Source organism: Halictus rubicundus, chromosome 3, assembly GCF_050948215.1.
Source record: "Halictus rubicundus isolate RS-2024b chromosome 3, iyHalRubi1_principal, whole genome shotgun sequence".
Classification (NCBI taxonomy): Eukaryota; Metazoa; Arthropoda; class Insecta; order Hymenoptera; family Halictidae; genus Halictus; species Halictus rubicundus.
The window spans coordinates 7,565,183-7,584,232 of record NC_135151.1 but is presented as its reverse complement, the minus strand read 5'-3'; the positions used below and the strand labels follow the sequence as shown (position 1 = coordinate 7,584,232).

Below are 19,050 nucleotides of genomic sequence, written 5' to 3'. Positions count from 1 at the left end.
AACCAATCAATTACGTTCGGCTACAGAAATGTTAAAGACGTGCGAGATACGCGGTCGATCAATAATCGATTCGGCGTTTACTGGACGTGCAACGACAGAAACGCGGCGGCAATGTAAAATCCATTCATCCATCCACGTGTGTACGAAAGCCGCGACGATTGATTTCCAATGTCCTGACCCGTTCCGCGTCCCAGGTGTTAAGGCCGTTAATGCTCTGTTCGATGATTCGCCGAATTATGTCGACCGCCAATGACTCGCAGCGATAGTAGTTTCCAATTAGCCGGGCAGACAACGATATCACTCAACCGGAAATTACCGTGGGGAACGAATCGGTCGATGGAAGCTGGCGAAAACAAATTTGCGTTCGCGCGATTTTCCGCGTCACAAACGAAAATTTATTTAATTAATTTGGAATCGGTGAACTGCGGGTCTTTCTGCTAGCAAATATCAGTGAACTAGAGAATGTTTATTTCATTTTGTTTAAATAATATTTTACAAATTGGACGCTCTTTCAATTTTTACTTATTGAACTGTTTTACGAAGTCGTCTCAGAATGATCCCGAAAAAGTGACTTTGTTTAACCTTAACAAGCGACTCGAAATTTCGAAAAAAATTCATGAAGTAGAGCTAAGATGTACGCATTATATGCTGATTGATTCGTTCGGATATCTTACGTAGTTATGGAGAAGCACGATTACGAAGTTAGGGGTCTCTGCCGACACATACTTCCATCCCTCAAAAGAAGCCTAGCGTTATGTCCTAAAAAAACAATTTTTTTGTCCTTAACAAGTGACGTAAAATTTTGAGAAAATTTCCCGGTACGCAGCAAAGGTTCATTTATTGTTTGCTCTTTGATTCATTCCGATACCTTACATAGTCATCGAGCAAAGCAATTATAAATTTACGGGTCTCCACCCACACGTCTACCCCCACAAAGGAGTCATATTACTTTTTCCATTATAAACGTGCACTGACGGAATTAATATTAGGTGAACAAATTTCACATTCTATAAATTTATTTACAAAAGCGAGAATTCGTACAAACACTCATAATATGGCAATTAAAATTCGTAATTGCTCAATGTGGCTTTGGGATAATTGGGAAAACTACACCCTGTCTACCTTCGAATCGTATGGCTGCTGTTGACCAGATCGTTTTAGTTAATCGCAACCGCTGGTATTCTCTCGCCAGTCGTGTGTAGACGCGAAAATAACGCCCACGCGTCTTTCGTAGTTCGCCCCCCCCCCCTGACTCGAGACTAACATGTTTGTAATTACTGGCAAACAGTGTTTCAGAGAACTCTCTATACTCTCTCTCTTTCTCTTTCTCTTTATCGCGCCACCCCTCATCCAAGTTTCAGTTACCCCCTGCGTTATAAACTTGGCGGCGATACTCGCGAGCTGATCCCAGTTGCAAACACGAACGGAAGTTAAACTCTCGCGTTAGGCGAAACGTGGCTGCTTGAGCAGCGATGCCGCCAGGTTAAGCGAAATTTCTCGTTCGGACGTTTTTGAATTACTGTGTTCGTTCAAATTGCACCACTAAAATCCCCACGATACTGTTTAAAATATCTGCACACTTGAAGTACTACTTCTGGTAGAAAGTATCCGAGAAAAATTGTGCTCTAGGGGTTTGCCCCCCAGTGGAGGGGAAGCGACTAAGTTCGCGTAGCCATGTTGCGCTTAGATCAAGGTTTCACTGTACGTTTCAATCTGAAACCTCGGAAGTAAATTGTAAGACAAATGGTTAATGTGTTTCAAGCGATGAAGAAGTCGAGACTGCCAAACAAAACTTTCATAAATATAATGTTAAATATAAAGCGACAGAGGCAGCGTAGAAGTATAGTCTTCGTAAAATGTCATACGTTCGAGACTTCTCAGGAAACTTGTTAGCCGGTGTCATAACGTTAAGCACACGTTTGCTCAGGGTTTGATAAATTGCTAGTCATCAGTCGCCATGCTGTTCGTTAATATGAATGGACGTTGAATCCTGTTATCCTAAATGTACTTATGCGCGCGATGCATGCAAAATGCAAGTCAGAGTAGCGCACGTAAGCTGGTTTTCATGCTGCGGACTCTAGTTTGCGAATAGATTCCTATGGGGAATCAATGCGCGCACAAAATTCGTCCGAACACAATGGGCTCTTGATGGGATCGTAAAACCGAGGGCATACCGTGGTTTTTGCAAAACCACGGAGGGATCAATCATTTTATAATACCGGGTAGAGTAGATTGCGCGTGTGCTGCGTATCGGAAAAGTGAGCGCAGCTATTCGCGATCGATTTAAAACTGATAATTGATATTTTATTTTAGCACAACGCCACCATGTTTTTTCCAGACACTACAATATCCTATTAACAGTGGCAAATTTGCGAGTGACGTTGGCAGAAATTTGCATTGACAGAATCACTAGAAATATAACATACATGCATCGAAACATGATGGCGGTATATTTTTGAACAAAAATTTTATGGAAATTTTGGTGGCCGAATATCCACATACATATGCATGTTACAAAATGTACAGCAGATAGCAGAAATAAAATATTTTTAGACGATGACATGACGTTCACCTTGTTTTTGGTTTTCTGAATGTAGGCCGATAAAAGTGGTGGATCTTTAATCAGAAAAATCTTCGATTTAATTATAGGGTAAGTATTTTGTATTATTACACAGCTGTGATTTTCAAACACCGCCGGGTTTAATCGACTCTCAATTAACTTCGCTGGGATTCGATATTTCCTGGTGGGGCAGGCCTGTACCGATTTATCCAATATCGAGCTCAGCCAAGTGGTTCTTATTAAAACCGCTCGAAATTGCTCTGGCCGCCGATCGAATACCCTAACTCCCGTCAAAATCCTTTTCCCCTTAAATTGAATTTAATTTCGCGAAATTTGGGTTTCGAATCGTTTCGATGGAATCAGGGAAGCAGATGGCCATGCAAGATTTAGTACAGTTAATATATTAAATGCGCTTATTATTATCAAGCAACTGCTCCTTATGCAACATCCAATATCAAAGAATAAACCAAGAACTTCTTTCGTCGACTGTACTGTTTATTCCAGCAACAATAAAAAAAGGTCGCTCTTAATTATCATTATGAGACACATTCCCTTGCATTTTATAATTTAGCGCTTGCCATAAACGCAACAAAGACCAACACTCATTATTTACAAGTTCATAGATCGCTGTCCGACAAATGCAGGACAAAAAGTTACAAAACTCGTTTCACTACTACAGTTTTATTCCGATATAAGACGAAGGCTTGGGACCGTCTTTGATCGTATTTCGGACGAGGGTACCTATCCGTCACGACTTTGATGAGAATTATATCTTATGCCCTGTGTCGCCAGGTCAAGACTTGTTCCCCCACTCTGATATCCCTTTCTACCGCCCTATTCCCCAGACTTCCGCCGCGGCCGGGTCACGTGACGCGTTCCGCCCCTATCGTGCATACTCTACTACTATCGTGGTACTGACAAAGAGAGGGTAACTTTTTCTCCTCAATTCGTGCTCCCTCCCCTCATCTGACGCAACTGCTTATGTCGCTCGAGCTTATCCCCACCGTTACCGCGACGGGTCACGAATGACTTCGGCACAGCATACGGAAGGTTAAATCCGGCCCGGACCAATCAGCGTTCGAACGTAATTCGGGGCTTTGTTTGAACGACCAGAGAACTGAACAGAGCACTGAAATAGCTGGAATAGTTTTTTGGACGCGTGTCGCGTTCTCTAACCGGATTTAATGCGAATCGTCGTTACAGTTACCGGCCCGATGGCAACGCAAGAACAAAGGCAACGTTTAAAGAGACAGAAAAAAAGATGGAAGAGCTTTTCACTTTCACAATGCTTTCACAGACCAGCTCTCGACAGGTCTGCCTGTGACACGTGTCGATTAAAGAGTTCATTGCTCATGCATGGCCGTCGCCGAAAGTCGGAACACTGTCACCGGTGACAGCGGGATAATTGGGTAATGGAGTTGTGCATTCGGTTACGGAACAGTCTCTGTGTTGCGGTGTAGTCTTAATCATGGAATTTCTGCGGAAACAATTGGACAAAAGAGAGGAATCCATTCTTTGTGTGGTTACTTGGATTCGAATGCTAAGTAGTGCCTCGTGAACCGAAAGACACGATGTTCGTGCTTATGAAATTGTAACATGAATGGTTTTCTAGTTAGTTAATAGAGTGACTCATTGCGCTCGGACAAGTAGGAAAAATGAAGCTTATGATCGTTAACGATATGTACAAAGCACTGAGCGTGATTATTTTGTATTACATTATAGAAATAATAAGAACGTATTGTTTAGGTTCTTTAGCAATTTTTAACACAATACATGTTCAAAGAAATAAATTGATTGAATGCTCCATAATTGTATCTTTATAACCTCCATAATTATAAACTAAAAAATGTGGAACCCGTCAAAGCGAATGGAATCCTGTAGCTTTAATGTCGACGAATCAATTGAGTAGATTATAGTCCGTTAAAAAATGATTTAACCACAGATTTATTTAAGAAAGAAATGAACTTTTTGGACTATAGTTAGCTGTAATATGTCCTATACAGTGTTAAATTCAAATTGTATGTGCACACATACAATGCATCTGAGCATAAACAAAAGTCCTGTGGAATTAAGCTTCACATTTGTCTAAAATATTTCAGTAAAATTATTCAAGAGAGTATGAAATAATGTAACAGTAACAAGGAAATAATGTAACAGTGTTCTTAAATTCTTTCTCAGAATTTTTAAACCGTTTTCTTAAATGTACAGTACACTTAACAATAACAAAATTTAATAAACAATAATTAAAATTGCTGCTCAATTTCATGAAAATTAAAACAAGGAAATTTCTTTCAGTATTTAAACAAATCTAATAAATTCTACGAAATTACAATTTTACACGCACTAAGGATCTTCATCTAATTCTGGTTACTAACCAACAAGGAATGACAATAATTAATACTCTATTTGCTGACACTGTATTTGCAATGCGAAAAGAACAACATAATCCCCTCGGATTAGCAATCCCATCATGGCGCTAATGATTTCACGAACTCCGCATCGAAATCGATACACATTCGCCGTATATTCGCCGGGGCAGAATTCCGTGAAATTGACAGAATCCGGATAATGTATGAACTCCTTTTCTTCCGTTCCACATATCCGACGCGAAATAATCCGACAATGAGCGTCGGTTTTGCTGGAAAATCATGTTCGCCGTGCTAGTGGAAGTATCTGGTGATATATTTTAAACTGAAATTGCTCGACGATACTAGTGACGACACTAATTTTATTGCTCGAGAATAATACCGGAGACTTATTTGTATCCAGTGTGATAAATTGTATCATTATTTATTTACTGTGATGTTGGACGCTGAGCTATATTTCACCTTGAACGTGAGATCTTCCCGCGAGAATTTCATGGAGAGCATTGGAGAAGATAGTCTTCATTTATTCAACTTCAGAAAATATTTAAGTATACATTTGTGAAGATGTCGGAGATGTGTAGACTGTTATAATTTTGTAAAAAAAAACCAAACACACTAAAAAAAAAACGAATTTACACTCATTTTAAAGATTGTTCGTTAAAAAATTTATTTCGTGACTGGATCTACAATGAATTGCAACATTGAAGCTGACGTTATAAAACGACTTTTTCAAAATGAATACAACATTTTTCATCCTGTTCAAATATTTGTTAAAACCACTGTATAGACTCCACTATGATTAGAAAAGCAAACAGATACACGCTTCAAAGACATGAAAAATATTTTTATGTCGCTTCAAACGATGCTTTCACAGAAGTGTTTTGATAAAAAAAAATGGTAAAAAATACTGTAAGTTATGCTTTTACTGAAAATATTCGATTTTAAAAGGTACAGAAAAATGTAGAATATTAATTTGTTAGATCAACGAATTTAGACTGTGACTTGCTAAATTATAAGCTTTTTACGACATTACATGTTTGTATTTTTTTTTTTTTTTTAAGATGAAATGAAACATGATTTTTATTCGGCTAGAGCTTCCACAATCTTTTCCCTTCGAGTTTTACTGTAAACTTTTAAATTTGTGGTGCAATGTGACCAGTACAAAGCGCTGCAACGTTTTTGATATTTGCGCAACTGTCGACACGTGCCACAAATTGCAGCTTCCTTATTTCTGTCGTAATGACGTTACGCAAGCGTTCCAACCGAAACGATTCCGTTTCCCGCCAGCTTTTAACACAGTGGTGCAGCTTTTTCTTCGAGACACTTGGACTCGTCCGCTTCATCTTCGTGTCACGGACTTGCTGTGAGAAATGATCGCTGCGAATGACAAATCCTACAAGACAAAACGGACGTCGCAGAAATTCTGCTCCCGGCTAGGAAAATAACAGTTCTCCCGTTTCGTTCCTTATCCGATTAGCTTCGACGGGAAACGTTGTGATTTTTAGCTGCAAAACTCTCTGCAAACGACTAGGTTTTGCGGAACGTTTGCTTTCACTGCAGATCTTGGAAAAAAAAACCGCGAGATTTAACTGAATTTAACTGAATTTTTTATTTCGCTGAAAATGTTCATGAAGTTTCATTTCACTGCAATTTGATTAATGAGAGTAAATTTGCATGAACCAACGTAGCCGCTAATGGTAGAAAATTGCATCGGCGATTATGTCAAGGAAGGATATAATTTCATTAGCATTTTTAACATTTTTTAAAGAAAGCCATCTCTTTTTTTTTTGTGGAATATGAAATTTCATAGAATTTTTAATGCAGCTGTATTTTGTTTTGAACTCAACCAAAGCGTCCATGAAGAGAAAATTGCTTTCAGCTTCGATTCGTTTAAATCTTGTTACGAAACAGCACATTTGCATAAGCTTCCACCGGTTTGCTAACGATGGAGAATATTACTGATTATTTCGAGCAATCCTCCCGAATGTTTGAGATATTTCTAAAAAAAGATTCCCCTTGTTTACCGATTCACTGGTCGTCACGCACGGTGAAAAACGCTAAAAAACTTTTGTTTCAGTGAACGGTAATGTTATGTATATTTATCGGCGGTTAAAATAACTTTGCCAGGTGAAGTCACGGTTTTATACGACGTGCGAAACAGGTAAAAAGTTTTATGTTCGTTCGTTTAATAAAACCAGGAAAGTAGCTTGGTTTTCTTTCATTGCTTTTATCGCGGCGCGTTAGAGATTTAGTATGACTGCTAAAATACGGCTACAACACTTGGTTCTTGTTTAGTAATGACAAAAATCGTCTTATTGTTCAAAAAAATAAGAAATCTACTGTTCAAAGTTCAATGGTATCGCATCTCTCAAAAGAAAAATTCTTCTTTCAAAGAAAAAGAGTGTTCACAGATTGATAATATTTAATAGTGGAATTTGGAATGAATGGTCTTCTTTTAATTTTCGTGAAGATACAAAGAAGATGGCTCACAGTTCCGTTCAGTATAATAAACTTGCATTTCCTCCGCAGCCGTCGGAGAATAATCCACGTCAGAATATCAGCTACTTATTCTCTGCTTTCGCCATCTATTACCTGCATCAATCAATTGCACCAAAGTGCACCGTGTCGTAGCTGATTGCACATTTGGAAAATCTATAAACAATAATCTGAAGATTCTTCAATAATTGCCCTTCAATAATTTCTCGTCTGGGATTATTATTTACGAGAACATTTTTTATTTCATTTTTAATAAAGCACAGACACTAAAACTTTGATCAAAATGCTTCAAAATTTTAAGATTCATACCATTGACAAAATACTCCTACAAATAAGCGATTATGTTTACAACTACAATTTTCGCAACTCTGCTGAAATGACTCGTCGTATGAAAAACAGGCGGATGTAACAGTAATGACCAATTAAAACATTTCAAAAGGAAATTGTAAAGACACTCTTAAATTGAAGAAGCAGCTCGATATTGCTGTTGTCGACGACTCCTCCAATTTACAGTTCCAGGACTTCTGTTTAACGAAATAAACTCCTCGACGTTTTTCGAGTACCGTCCCCTAAGTAAATTAGGCAGAAGTTTTTCTAAAGAGATTAAACTTGTTTCTCAGACAACTTCAAATTCAAGTGTAGAAAGGCTGCAATTGCTACAGAAACTCGAAACCCTTTTCCAAACTCTACTATTCTTACGGGACGATTGAAAGATTTCTCACGAAAATAAAATTCGCGAAAACGAACTTCTTCGATCGACGATTGAAGAGATATCCTGTTTACTCGGTCTCATTCTATTCTGGCTACTTTGCCGTTCCAATGCTGACGCAACTGCTTCTTTCGAGATCCGATAACCGATATCCACAATGTTGATTAAGTACCATAGAAACTTCAGAAGTTTAATTAATTGATCGTAAAGTTTCGGAAATTTGATCGAATTTCCTATTCGTTTCGTTAGACGTTTTATAGAGGGCTTTCCTCTTCTTTCATTCGATCAAACACTGAGAGGATCAAACAAGTTGTTAGGAAATCTATGAAATTCCATATGAATATATACAACGAATGTTTATAATGTCTAGTCTGGTAATTATGTACTTCGTGCATTTGAAAAAATGTTACACTTACAATCGTTTACTTTATAGACAAGTATTGATTTGATGGGAAAGCAACTTTGATGTTGCCTGTACACAAATAAATTTATAATATGATGTAATGGTATATAATAATATATACTGTTTTGCACAATCTCATTTTTCAACAAACGTTTTAAATCTGAGTTTACCCTCGGAATTCTGCGAGCTCTAGGCCCAATGCTCGAGTCATTTCTGACCCATGCCGATGTTTCACTATACAGTGAATTCTCGATACATGTCAACAACACGGGTCTTGTCAGTGTTGTGTATCGTCTAGGAGACACTATTCCTTGATCATCCCTGAACGTAGAAAAGGACATCGTTGCTTGCCGCCGAGAAGTGTAAACATACCTGTCCTACACGCTGCATGTCATAAACACGGGTCTGGCAGCGACAATTGCCGTCTAGAAGATTGTACTATTCTTTGATGCCGAACGTAGAAATGCCACGAATACGTTGGCAAAAGCCCCATAAAAAATATAGAAAAATAAAGAAGTTTTGTTATTGGATTAGTAGTGGTCTCCTGGCCTCACACCGACATACCCGACCCGTGTTATGTTTACAGTTCTCAGCGTCCGAGGCTTCTCGGGCTTCGTGGCCCCTCATAGGGCATACCCCGCGAAAGTAGGGTTTTTCCGCGACGTTTATCGGCCAGGCCTTGGCGACATATATAGAGAAATCACTGTACTTTTCTTTCGATATAAGGCGACCGCTCGGGACCGGCTTTCGTCCGTATTTCGGATGCAGAAGAAGAAGAAGAAGAGGGGAAAGCGATTTTCTTATTTCGAAGTAAACAGCGTCGTCTTATATCGGGATAAAATAGTATATATTGACGGTCGCTCGAGCTTATCCCCACCGCTACGGGTCACGAATCACTCGGGCATAGCATACGGAGGGTTAACAGATAATCAGTTATAAGACGAAATATAACGTGGTTAAATAGCAGCGCTTCTCTTTCATCCAATAAAATGAAAGGTTTAATAGTTAAAACGCAATTCTACTTCAATTGTCTCGTACCTCAAGCCCCGGAAGCACCGGAATTTTTCTTTACAAATGTTGCGCTTCAATTTCTCGTTTCTCGTTTCTCTCTCTCACACACTACGGATTGAAAGAAATATGGAAGACTTGGGAACAGAGAGAGATGCTTTTTCGCAAGAAAAGAACGGCGAACGAGGATTCGGTAGATTGCTCCACTCGAAGAAAGTAAAACGACGACGCCGTTCGAAGGCTTCTGCTATCATCAGCACTGGCCGATGTCGCGTTTCCGGTGATTTATTGCCACTTGGTTTTTATATTTATTTCTCTCTTAGGGTTCTTCTCTCTCTCTCTCTCTATCCCTCTAACCAACCCTGAGTCATTTGACGATTATTGCCCGTTCAGCGGAACGGCAACGAAAAAACACCCTCTCGAGAGATTCGCCATTGAAGAAGGGAAGAGACTCTCGCTACAGCAACAATAATGCTGCGTAACGAAACGATGATAAAGTTAGAAAGGATACCCTCGGCGATGTGGCATCCTGCGGTGTGTTCATTTTCCACCTGCCCGGTTTTGTTGTTTCCATATTCATGGAATTTAATATTCATCTCGAAAGCACTTTCTCGCGCACTACGAAATTAAGAGTGCTAAAAATAAGAGACTCTTCGCGACTTTTCTTTTTGTAAAGAAACCTGAAAGCGGGCCTTTCTCTGAAATTTCAGGGAGGGTTTAGCAAGTGCGTGAGGCACGTGTACAATTTATTTTGCTGGAAACGAGCGGTAGAAGTGGTTATGTATAAATATTTGTGTAAGGCTCCGTTGGACGAGTGAAATAGAGAGTGTTCTCCAGTCTTCAATTTTTTCAGAAACAGCAAAATTAACGGTGGTCTGAATTGCATCCTTGCACTCTCGACGAGCCGAAAAAACTACAAAAAACGTAGAAAAATGATAAATTGGTAGGAGTATGAATGAAAATGTACGATTTTAGCCAGGAATTTTCATGTTGTTCGTTCAGGATATCATTGTTTGATTTACTTCATTTATAAGTGTTTTAATCGTTTTACATTCATCGATGACAGTCAGCTATTTTGCAGGTTGCACGCACTGGGACATCTCGATTAATCAAATAACTTTCCCCATGGTACCTGCCAATTTTCAATAAATGGTTTCATTTCAATGACACATTCAATATTTTTATGAATTTAAGTGCATCTACATATTTGTACGAATGTTTTTAAAGGCGCGTACTGGAATAAAAAAAAAATCAATAGAACCGATTTATGAAATGGAGTAATTTGTTTCTTCGACATTGGCGACGGGATTGACGTTTCAGTTCGTTCCAACGCATAGTGAAATCCGTCGCATCAAGGGCACGGTTCACAGGTGTGCACAGTTAATTAACTTTCAATCGCATTTTTCTCTCGAAAATCAAATTTCTTGAGGGCGTTTTGATTGACGACGAAAACGAGTCTGTCATCTCTCTGAAACTTCCTCACGAATAGATTTAATTGGGGATGAAATTATCGTTCGTTTAGAGTTCGGTAAAAATGGAGTTTGTTGCAATAATATCTTGCGCGAAGCTCCCTTTGATCGAACTGATACATTGATTTTCCAATTGTACAAGCTTCAATTGAAATTAGCTAGACGATTTCATTGAAATACTGGGTCAAAATGGACCCAGAGATCTTGGGAATCTGGTATAAGGGAAAATATTGTACCATTTTTCTCGACGAAGTTACAACATAGTAATCCTGAAATTTTGCGAAACATCCGAGAAGTTTATCCAAGAAACCGTGAATCTCTTCATTCCATTATGTATCATGACAAAATGGCGAAAAATCTCACACTCCAGTGCTCATCAGCCTTTAAAAAACCCACTTTCAGTGCCCGCTAGTTTTATTTTTCAGAGCTAATGAGAGTTTCACCGTAAGTAATGGTCATAAAAATCCTCGTGTAATGAAACTGCACATCTCGGGGATTTCCGGACTAAGTGACCCAGTAAACCTGATCCGAGACACCGAATTTATGGTTTTCATTGTTTGGCACGCGACAATTTGCTCCGTATGAAAATCGTGGATTCCGATTAGGACAGTTTACACAGTCCGCTCGATAAGCGATATTGATTCGCTGTGAAAATTGTCCTGCTACGCAGTTTGTTATCAGAATGTTGTCCCTCTGGGTTGGATAACCTACCAATAGCCACTGCCATCGGTTCTACATACATGCGTATATATGCGTCGGTACGCAGCATGACAACGGGATGATCGAGGGAGGACGCTCGGTGAAAGGATTTTCGAGGAACAACGCAAACACATTACTGTTTTTGATCATAATTATTCAGCTGCAAGTTAATGCGTTTATAACCACGCCTAACTCAAAATGTCCGACGTGTTCGAAATTTTGACGCGATTCAAAGCACACCAATGCTAACATGAACACAATGCATCTCCTGAGTGGAGAATAAAATTATAGCACCCCTGTTATGATACCTCTGGCGAAAAATATTCGATCAGAAGAATTATTTTGGCGTTCAAAAGATAGAGAAGTTAACAGCATCGTTAAAAAGTGTTTATAAAATGACAAATACTTTCGTCGTTTTACTAAATACGTTTTATATATTAGTATTATATATTACTAAATACGTTTATATACGTTTTATATTTTATTTCTTAATTTATTATATAATCTCCATCATTATCAAGGACAGTTTACCATCTTTCCTGCAAATTTTCAATCCCCCTCTTATAGAAATCCAGGGTTCGTGAAGCAAAATATGACTCAAGGTGCCTCCTTACATCTTCTACAGAAGTGAATGTTTTATTTCTTAAATAATGCTCCAGAGATCTAAAAAGATGTGTTTCCTCTTCCACGATCAGTACAGAACTAAAGGCAAAACAAATTCTTTGTAAGTAATTGATTACTTATGGGTACCCCTAATCTATATATATATATATATATGTGTGTGTGTGTGTGTGTGTGTGTGTTTGTTTTATATATATATAGTACATTTAAATTTTTAACGCTTTATTAAATAAAGGCAAATTTACTATGTGAAACTTGCTTCGTACGATGGTCTTTCAATTTTTATTGGTACTTGAGAGTCAAAACGGTTAATAAAACCGGTATCTTAATTTTCAAAATTATATAAAATTGCATGAAATTGTGTAAAATCAGTGCCAAGAAACCAGAAAGAATTAAATTTTTATGTACTCGCAATGGGGTTTCAAGAGAAGCTGATTGTACGAGAAATTTTGAAAAGTTATATTCGCAATGGTCAGTAAATATGAATTATTATCTATCACTTTCAGCTGACACTCGCATAAAGTTAATACAGTAACGCGAGGGGAAAGAGTTGCGAAACATGTTCCTAAAACATGTTTTCCAACTCCGCCGAACTGAAGTTCATACAAATTTTTCCAGTGGATTAACTTCTCACTTCCGTTACGAAACTTCAGTTCTCGATTCGGGATTGAAATTTTTTTATGTACTGCACTGTGGGAGACAGCTGCTAGAAAAATGGTAAAATGTCCTACCCAATGGAACCTAACTTCTTAATCCGTTAACCGTACGCTTTGAAACAGTGTCAAGGTACATTATAGAAATTATAAAACTTGATGTTGGCTTTAGAGTTTACCACAGAAATTATAAAATTTTGTGCTGGCAAATGAGTGAAAGTTTCTTTCCATTTGAGAGACGTTTGCGTAGAACGAATCTTTTTCGGAAGAGGTACACCTAGATTAACAAACGGATCGTTAATATGGTTCAAACGGGATGCAGTTGAACAATTAATATTTCCTTCGTTAATTACGTTGGCAGATTCTGTGATCTGCACGGATGTTTTCGATTTCAATTCATGTTTAATCGATAATTATTAATTAGTGGAACGATTGTACAGGAATGTATGCTTTTCTCTTATGCAATCTCATGCAGTCAGTAATAAAATATAAAACGAAAAAACAAGCACACGCAAGTGTATAAAAGACTTTTTTACAGTGGACCACTTCAGTACACTAAAGCGAACGTAGGTATACAATTAACATTTCTTTTAACTTTAAGGGACTTCTAATCGCTAAAGAATTTTAATTATTAGTCTCGTTTGGCTAAAAGATTGCATAAATTAAATATCGCAATCATGGATTCTATGTGTTCTGCGAGTTAAATACGATCTCAAAAAATTATCTTTGGTAGCTAATATGCTAAGGATTATTTAGAAGGGTTCTTGAAGGTTAAATTTTGGGGTTGAAATAAACAAATTCTTAAAATAATAGTCAAAGTTTAACGTTGAAAGTTGAATCGTGTCGGCATGAAAGAACAAAACTTCCATTTACCTAAAAACGAGCACAAAACACAAAATTACACGAACAATTTAGCCCAACTTGTAGAACTATCTCCCTCAACGACGTTTCAAGGATCGACTAATCAACACTAAAACTAAACAATCAAAGAACAACTTACTTATTCAATCCACGTTGCGATCAAGGCTCGGCCATCGATTCAACAGAGCAGAAGCGCCAGGAAATCGAATCTTTCGGACAGCAGTCAGCCTCGAACCATCTTCCGGTCTCAAGATTGAATTAAAAAAAAAAATCAATAACACCCAAAGCAATCTTCAAATTTACGAGGTCACCGACAAAACACCATTTCCAACCAGAAAACAACATATACCGCGTGAATCGATACGAAAATTCCGATCGTTGGATCGATGGAGAAAATCGATCGAACACATCTGCTCAACGCAGAGAGCGCGGGACGATCGATTTGAGAATCGGGTGGGAAGATTGTTGATCGGTTTGGTAGGCGATGGTAACTTTTGGTAGCGATCACTATGGAGACGATAGCGACTGCTCGCGTCGCGGCGCGCTGACAACTGAACGCGCTGGTTCTCCGCTTCGGTCGTGACGGCTCTTAGCCGGGCGACCGCGTGGGGTCGCATTGAAAAGGGTGAAAGTATCAACACGGGGCGAGTGTACTGGGAGAAGGGGAACAGATCGGATTTTCATCCCCAGAAATCCTTGCCACCCCTGACATTTAGGGATTTTTCAATTCTTTAATTATTTTGGAACCGGACAAAGGCACAATTTATCTTTTTTTTTTGTAAGTAACCAGGCAACGTTTCTTGATGAAACTTTACAGACTTGTTTGCACACTCTTTGGCTGTATCCTCGAATTTTTTTCTGATCGCTGAACCTACTTTGAATTTTTTTATAAATTTTCTAACCGGTAGGTGACGCGAGAATTGGAGGAAACGGGTCTGGGTTACGCAAACGGCAGAGCTCGGCTGCTTCTTTGGTGAATAGTTAAGCCAATTTTAATGATAGCGGGATATAAAAATCGTGTACATGGCTTAAATGTGTATGGAAAATTCCACGAAGACACATTTGTTTGTTAGTTAGTTTGTTAAAAAAAATTGTTAAAGTGTATTCTCAGTACGGGTGTACATTTTATACTCTGATGGTAGAAGATTGATGTTTGGTAATTTTTTAAAACAGAACCAATAGGCCTATTAATTTAAAAATTTGCAGATATATCTGACAATCCTTGGAGAACGTAGTCCAATTTTTTTATACAGAAATCTATAACCATAACAATAAAGTTTTCTAAAATAATTTTAGCCGACATTATTGGAACTTGTACATAACACCTAAACATTTATAAACAAACATGCTACGAAACAACTACTAAAAGACATATATTTATAAGCGTCAATATATAGAGAATATATTAATGTATAGGGAATATTATTTGGTACACCTATTAATACCTGCAATGTTTTCTGCGACGTTGTTAATGGCCACGTGCACATTTCGCACTTTGCGAAACACTAATCGAAGCTGACGCAGTGTTAGGCGATCATTAACTTTTAGGTTAACCTACAGGGACGTCCATTCGGCACGTGCATCTATCCCATCAAAACATCCGAGTGTTTATACAGTTCTTATCGCGACACATTGCGGTGGGGTCACCTTGACGTTGTCGATTATACTACACGGTGAAACACCGATGAATGTGTCTCTCGAGCTTAGGTTCGGACTCCCGTTTCTCGGAACGATGCCGGCGAAACCCGAGTCAGGTGAATTCGACCTAATCCTCCGGGTCGCATAACTCTTTGACATTTGACCTTTGTCGGTGAACGTTTCTCGGTGAATGTCTCTTGGTCGATTCTTTATCGTTTCTGGCGAATCTAACGATTGATAACAGAGGCCGGTTTTTACGTGTTTCTGACCAATTGTTTTGTTGCGTGAGCCGCTATGGATATCGTGGAATTTATACTCGGGGAAAAGGTTGGATACAATTGATCAATTACGTAGGTTGGTTTTTGCTAGCATCATTTAAAAAAATATGGGAGACGTTGTAGCAGGTGTTCGTTTAATAATTAAATTGTCAATTAATCGGAGGCGAGGATAAGAAAATGTCCGAGTCAGTGTAATTGATTTGTTCGTCATGGATAGATAGTAACACCATCAGAAGAATTTAAGTGCGGTGTAATTTTGATAATAATTTAGAAAGTACCACTCATCTCCGATTTTGATGAAATTTAAATATGTTATAGATTTCGAAATTTTGAACAACTTTTTCCTGTTCCAATATAGGGGGGTCGCTTTTAGTTTACTATTGCTAATACTGTATTGAATTTTCAAAGTAAGTAAGCCTGTCCGGCGCGGCGTCTGTTTGCCTTTTTTTCTGTAAACACGCTGTGGAGATGAGAGAGAAAACAGTTTCAATTTTGAAAAACTGCTCTTCGATTTTCGTATGCGTGGTCGGGCCGGCCTGACGACCGGCCCTCTCCGCCCCTTCCACGACCTAACCACAACTCATTCTATTCACATAATCTTTGCATTGTAGCTGTCATACAGAATTTTATCTAAAAATGGAAAAATGGTAATGGTTTCTAAATAATTACCGTAATTTTTTTGGGCGCTTACAAAAATGGTTAAGAAATGAAATACATTTTTCTGTAACTCCTGTTTCTTGTAGCCCATGGAGAAAGTTTCGATTTTGCACGAAGATCTACAATCTAATAATAATCAAGGAATTTATAATTTTTCATTATCAAATTGCTAGTAATCTTATTTTAGTCTTATCTTGCCACAATTTTTCAGATTAAACGGAAAAGAATTTATGAATTGAATTATTTAGTTCTCCATCACATTAGAGCAGTTAAGAGAATATAACTTACGAATTCTATCGTCTACTAAATGTAAGAATAACAGAGGCTTTAAGTCAGCCTAATTGATATATATATATATGCGAGCTTATGACATCACGTCTTAAGTTAAAAAAAAAAATATTGCTCAGGTTTCGGCCAAGAAATATTCACCAAAAATTCAGGACTCTGTCTGACGCGTAGCTCATTAAAGCGAGACTCCTATTAATAAAGTAAAGAATGTTCTGCCCTAACAAGGAACAAAACGACACAGAACTTCATCTTGTCTAATGTGTTGTCATAGTTTAATAATCTAAAGCCGAAACTCCGCAATCAGCACCGTGAATTATATTGGAAAGTACTCGCTTGCATAATTAGAACAAAATATGTCGAGCACAGTTTAATTTCCGAGGTAGTAATATACCCACTCAAATTTAATTCTACGGATTATAATTTATTTCAGAGAAGTCCTGTTCAATATTGAACAAAGTTTAAACGGCTTAACGTTGATCCTAAACAACGCGAATATTGTTTTCCGAAATTTCGGCGAACTTTCCAACACGAGGCTCCTTATCGCTGTTTATGTTGTCGTTATCCTCCGAACAAGGTTGGCTTCCTCGGCAACGTCCCCGTCTGTTTTGCTCCTCGAGGACACGTACCTATCACGCGTATCCTATCACACGTGGATTTGGCCAGAGGACTAACATAAAGTATTTATCTCGTTCCCTCAGGAACTCGCCAAGCGGAGCTGCCATTTTCGAGACAGGATACTCGGGGGGGGGGGGGGGGTAACGCAATAATCTTGGACTAACCGGACTCATCCTGCCGACGCGTTTTAAAACGTCTCGCGAGGCTAATTGCGCTGAATGCTGCTCCACGTGGTCTAGAAATTCGCTCGATTAACCTACATGCATTTCTTAAGACGAAAATGCAACCATTTTATTTTTCCGCAAGACATTTAATTTCTTTCGATTTAAATAACGTTCTCAAAACGTTTTCTTGTCAGATGTATTTCCTTGAACTATGACAAATTTATATTATTATTAGAAAGATTTACGACTAATTTTTATTTTACCTGATATTATAATTTTACGTATATTTAACTTTGCAAACGTATTTTTTATGGATATCGATTAAACTTACGATTTTCTGATTCTTTAAAAATAAACGATCCATCATTACTCAACCTAACTCCTAAACGAAACGATTTATTGATTTAAAGTGTAAAATATAAATGAGTATAGTGTTATGTTGGGATATTTTAAAAGGTGATCTTTCGACACTGAATTCGCTGTTTTATAATAAAAAAGAATTGTAACTTCGACCCAGTGTTTCCTTAATTTGCTTTACGCGTTGAGGAACATTTCCCAGAAATTTCCCATTAACTTTCAATCCTCCCATGCGAACTATCAACCACAATGGATACAGAAAAGTTTTATGGATGCGGGGAGGGAAAACTGCTGTTGAAAGATGCATAGCTTCGATAAAACACAGCAACTGACAGTCTAGCGAAATGTGGACTGTCTGTTTCGGACAGCGATGTCAGAATCTCCTTGAATCTCCTCATCCTCGAGAAAAAAGTTCACGACGAGAGAACAATACTGGCAATATAATATCAAACAGACGTGTTGACGTCTGCATGCATTTTATACGGAACGTATAAAATGTTTCGTTGTTTCAAACATTTGTAAGTGTATTTTTTTTTTTAAAGAAAATAAAAGTTTCTGTTTCACGAGAAACGAAATTGTACAGGAAATGGTTGCAAGAGCTACCATGTTTGTCCGTATTAATTTGCCACAGTTGCTTGATCTTCTCATTCGTTGACGGCAATAATCTTTTAGGATGTAGCGTAGATCTATTAAAGTAAATCCGATTGCGAGCAGGGGAGAAGGGTTGCTAGATTGCACAAAGAAGAAAAGGAGCGACGCCGACAATCGAGTTTGTGCGGGAAAGCATTATGTGGGACGATGGAACCTTGTGCATATACAACTTGAAAGCATACAGAGAACTGTTATACTTTCTATCCTTGGAATAAAGTTCCTCAAGGAAGCTTTCCCTATTTTATGCGCGGCGTTCACGCGCCGCAAAGGCCTCGAGAGGCGAAGAAAAAACTTTGATGTCAAGAATTTACAGTTTCTTGTTTCGCTTAATTAGCTCTCGTACGAGCGATGCATCCCTGTTTCCCGACATTTTTTTTCAATATAACCCCTCGACATCATTGTAAGCATTAAAAGTTTTCTGAAGAACTTACGGACTCCATTGAATTGTAATGAATTTTGAATATGTATGTGAAGCAATTGAATTGAAATTTTATTGTCCAAATTTTGTAAAGACAGATTTGTCCTTGGTAGTTTATAAGATAAAAAAGTTAAAGTGA

At 38.2% G+C, this 19,050-nt stretch overlaps 1 protein-coding gene across 1 annotated transcript in view; it reads right to left on the bottom strand.

Annotated features, from left to right (window-relative positions):
• Sytbeta (Synaptotagmin beta) overlaps positions 1-14,344 on the bottom strand; it is a 121,916-nt gene extending 107,572 nt beyond the window's left edge. The window contains exon 1 of the mRNA XM_076785145.1: positions 13,985-14,344. The gene's annotated coding sequence lies outside the window, so the exon portion shown is untranslated. The remainder of the gene's footprint in view (positions 1-13,984) is intronic.
• Between the last annotated feature and the right edge of the window lie 4,706 nt (positions 14,345-19,050).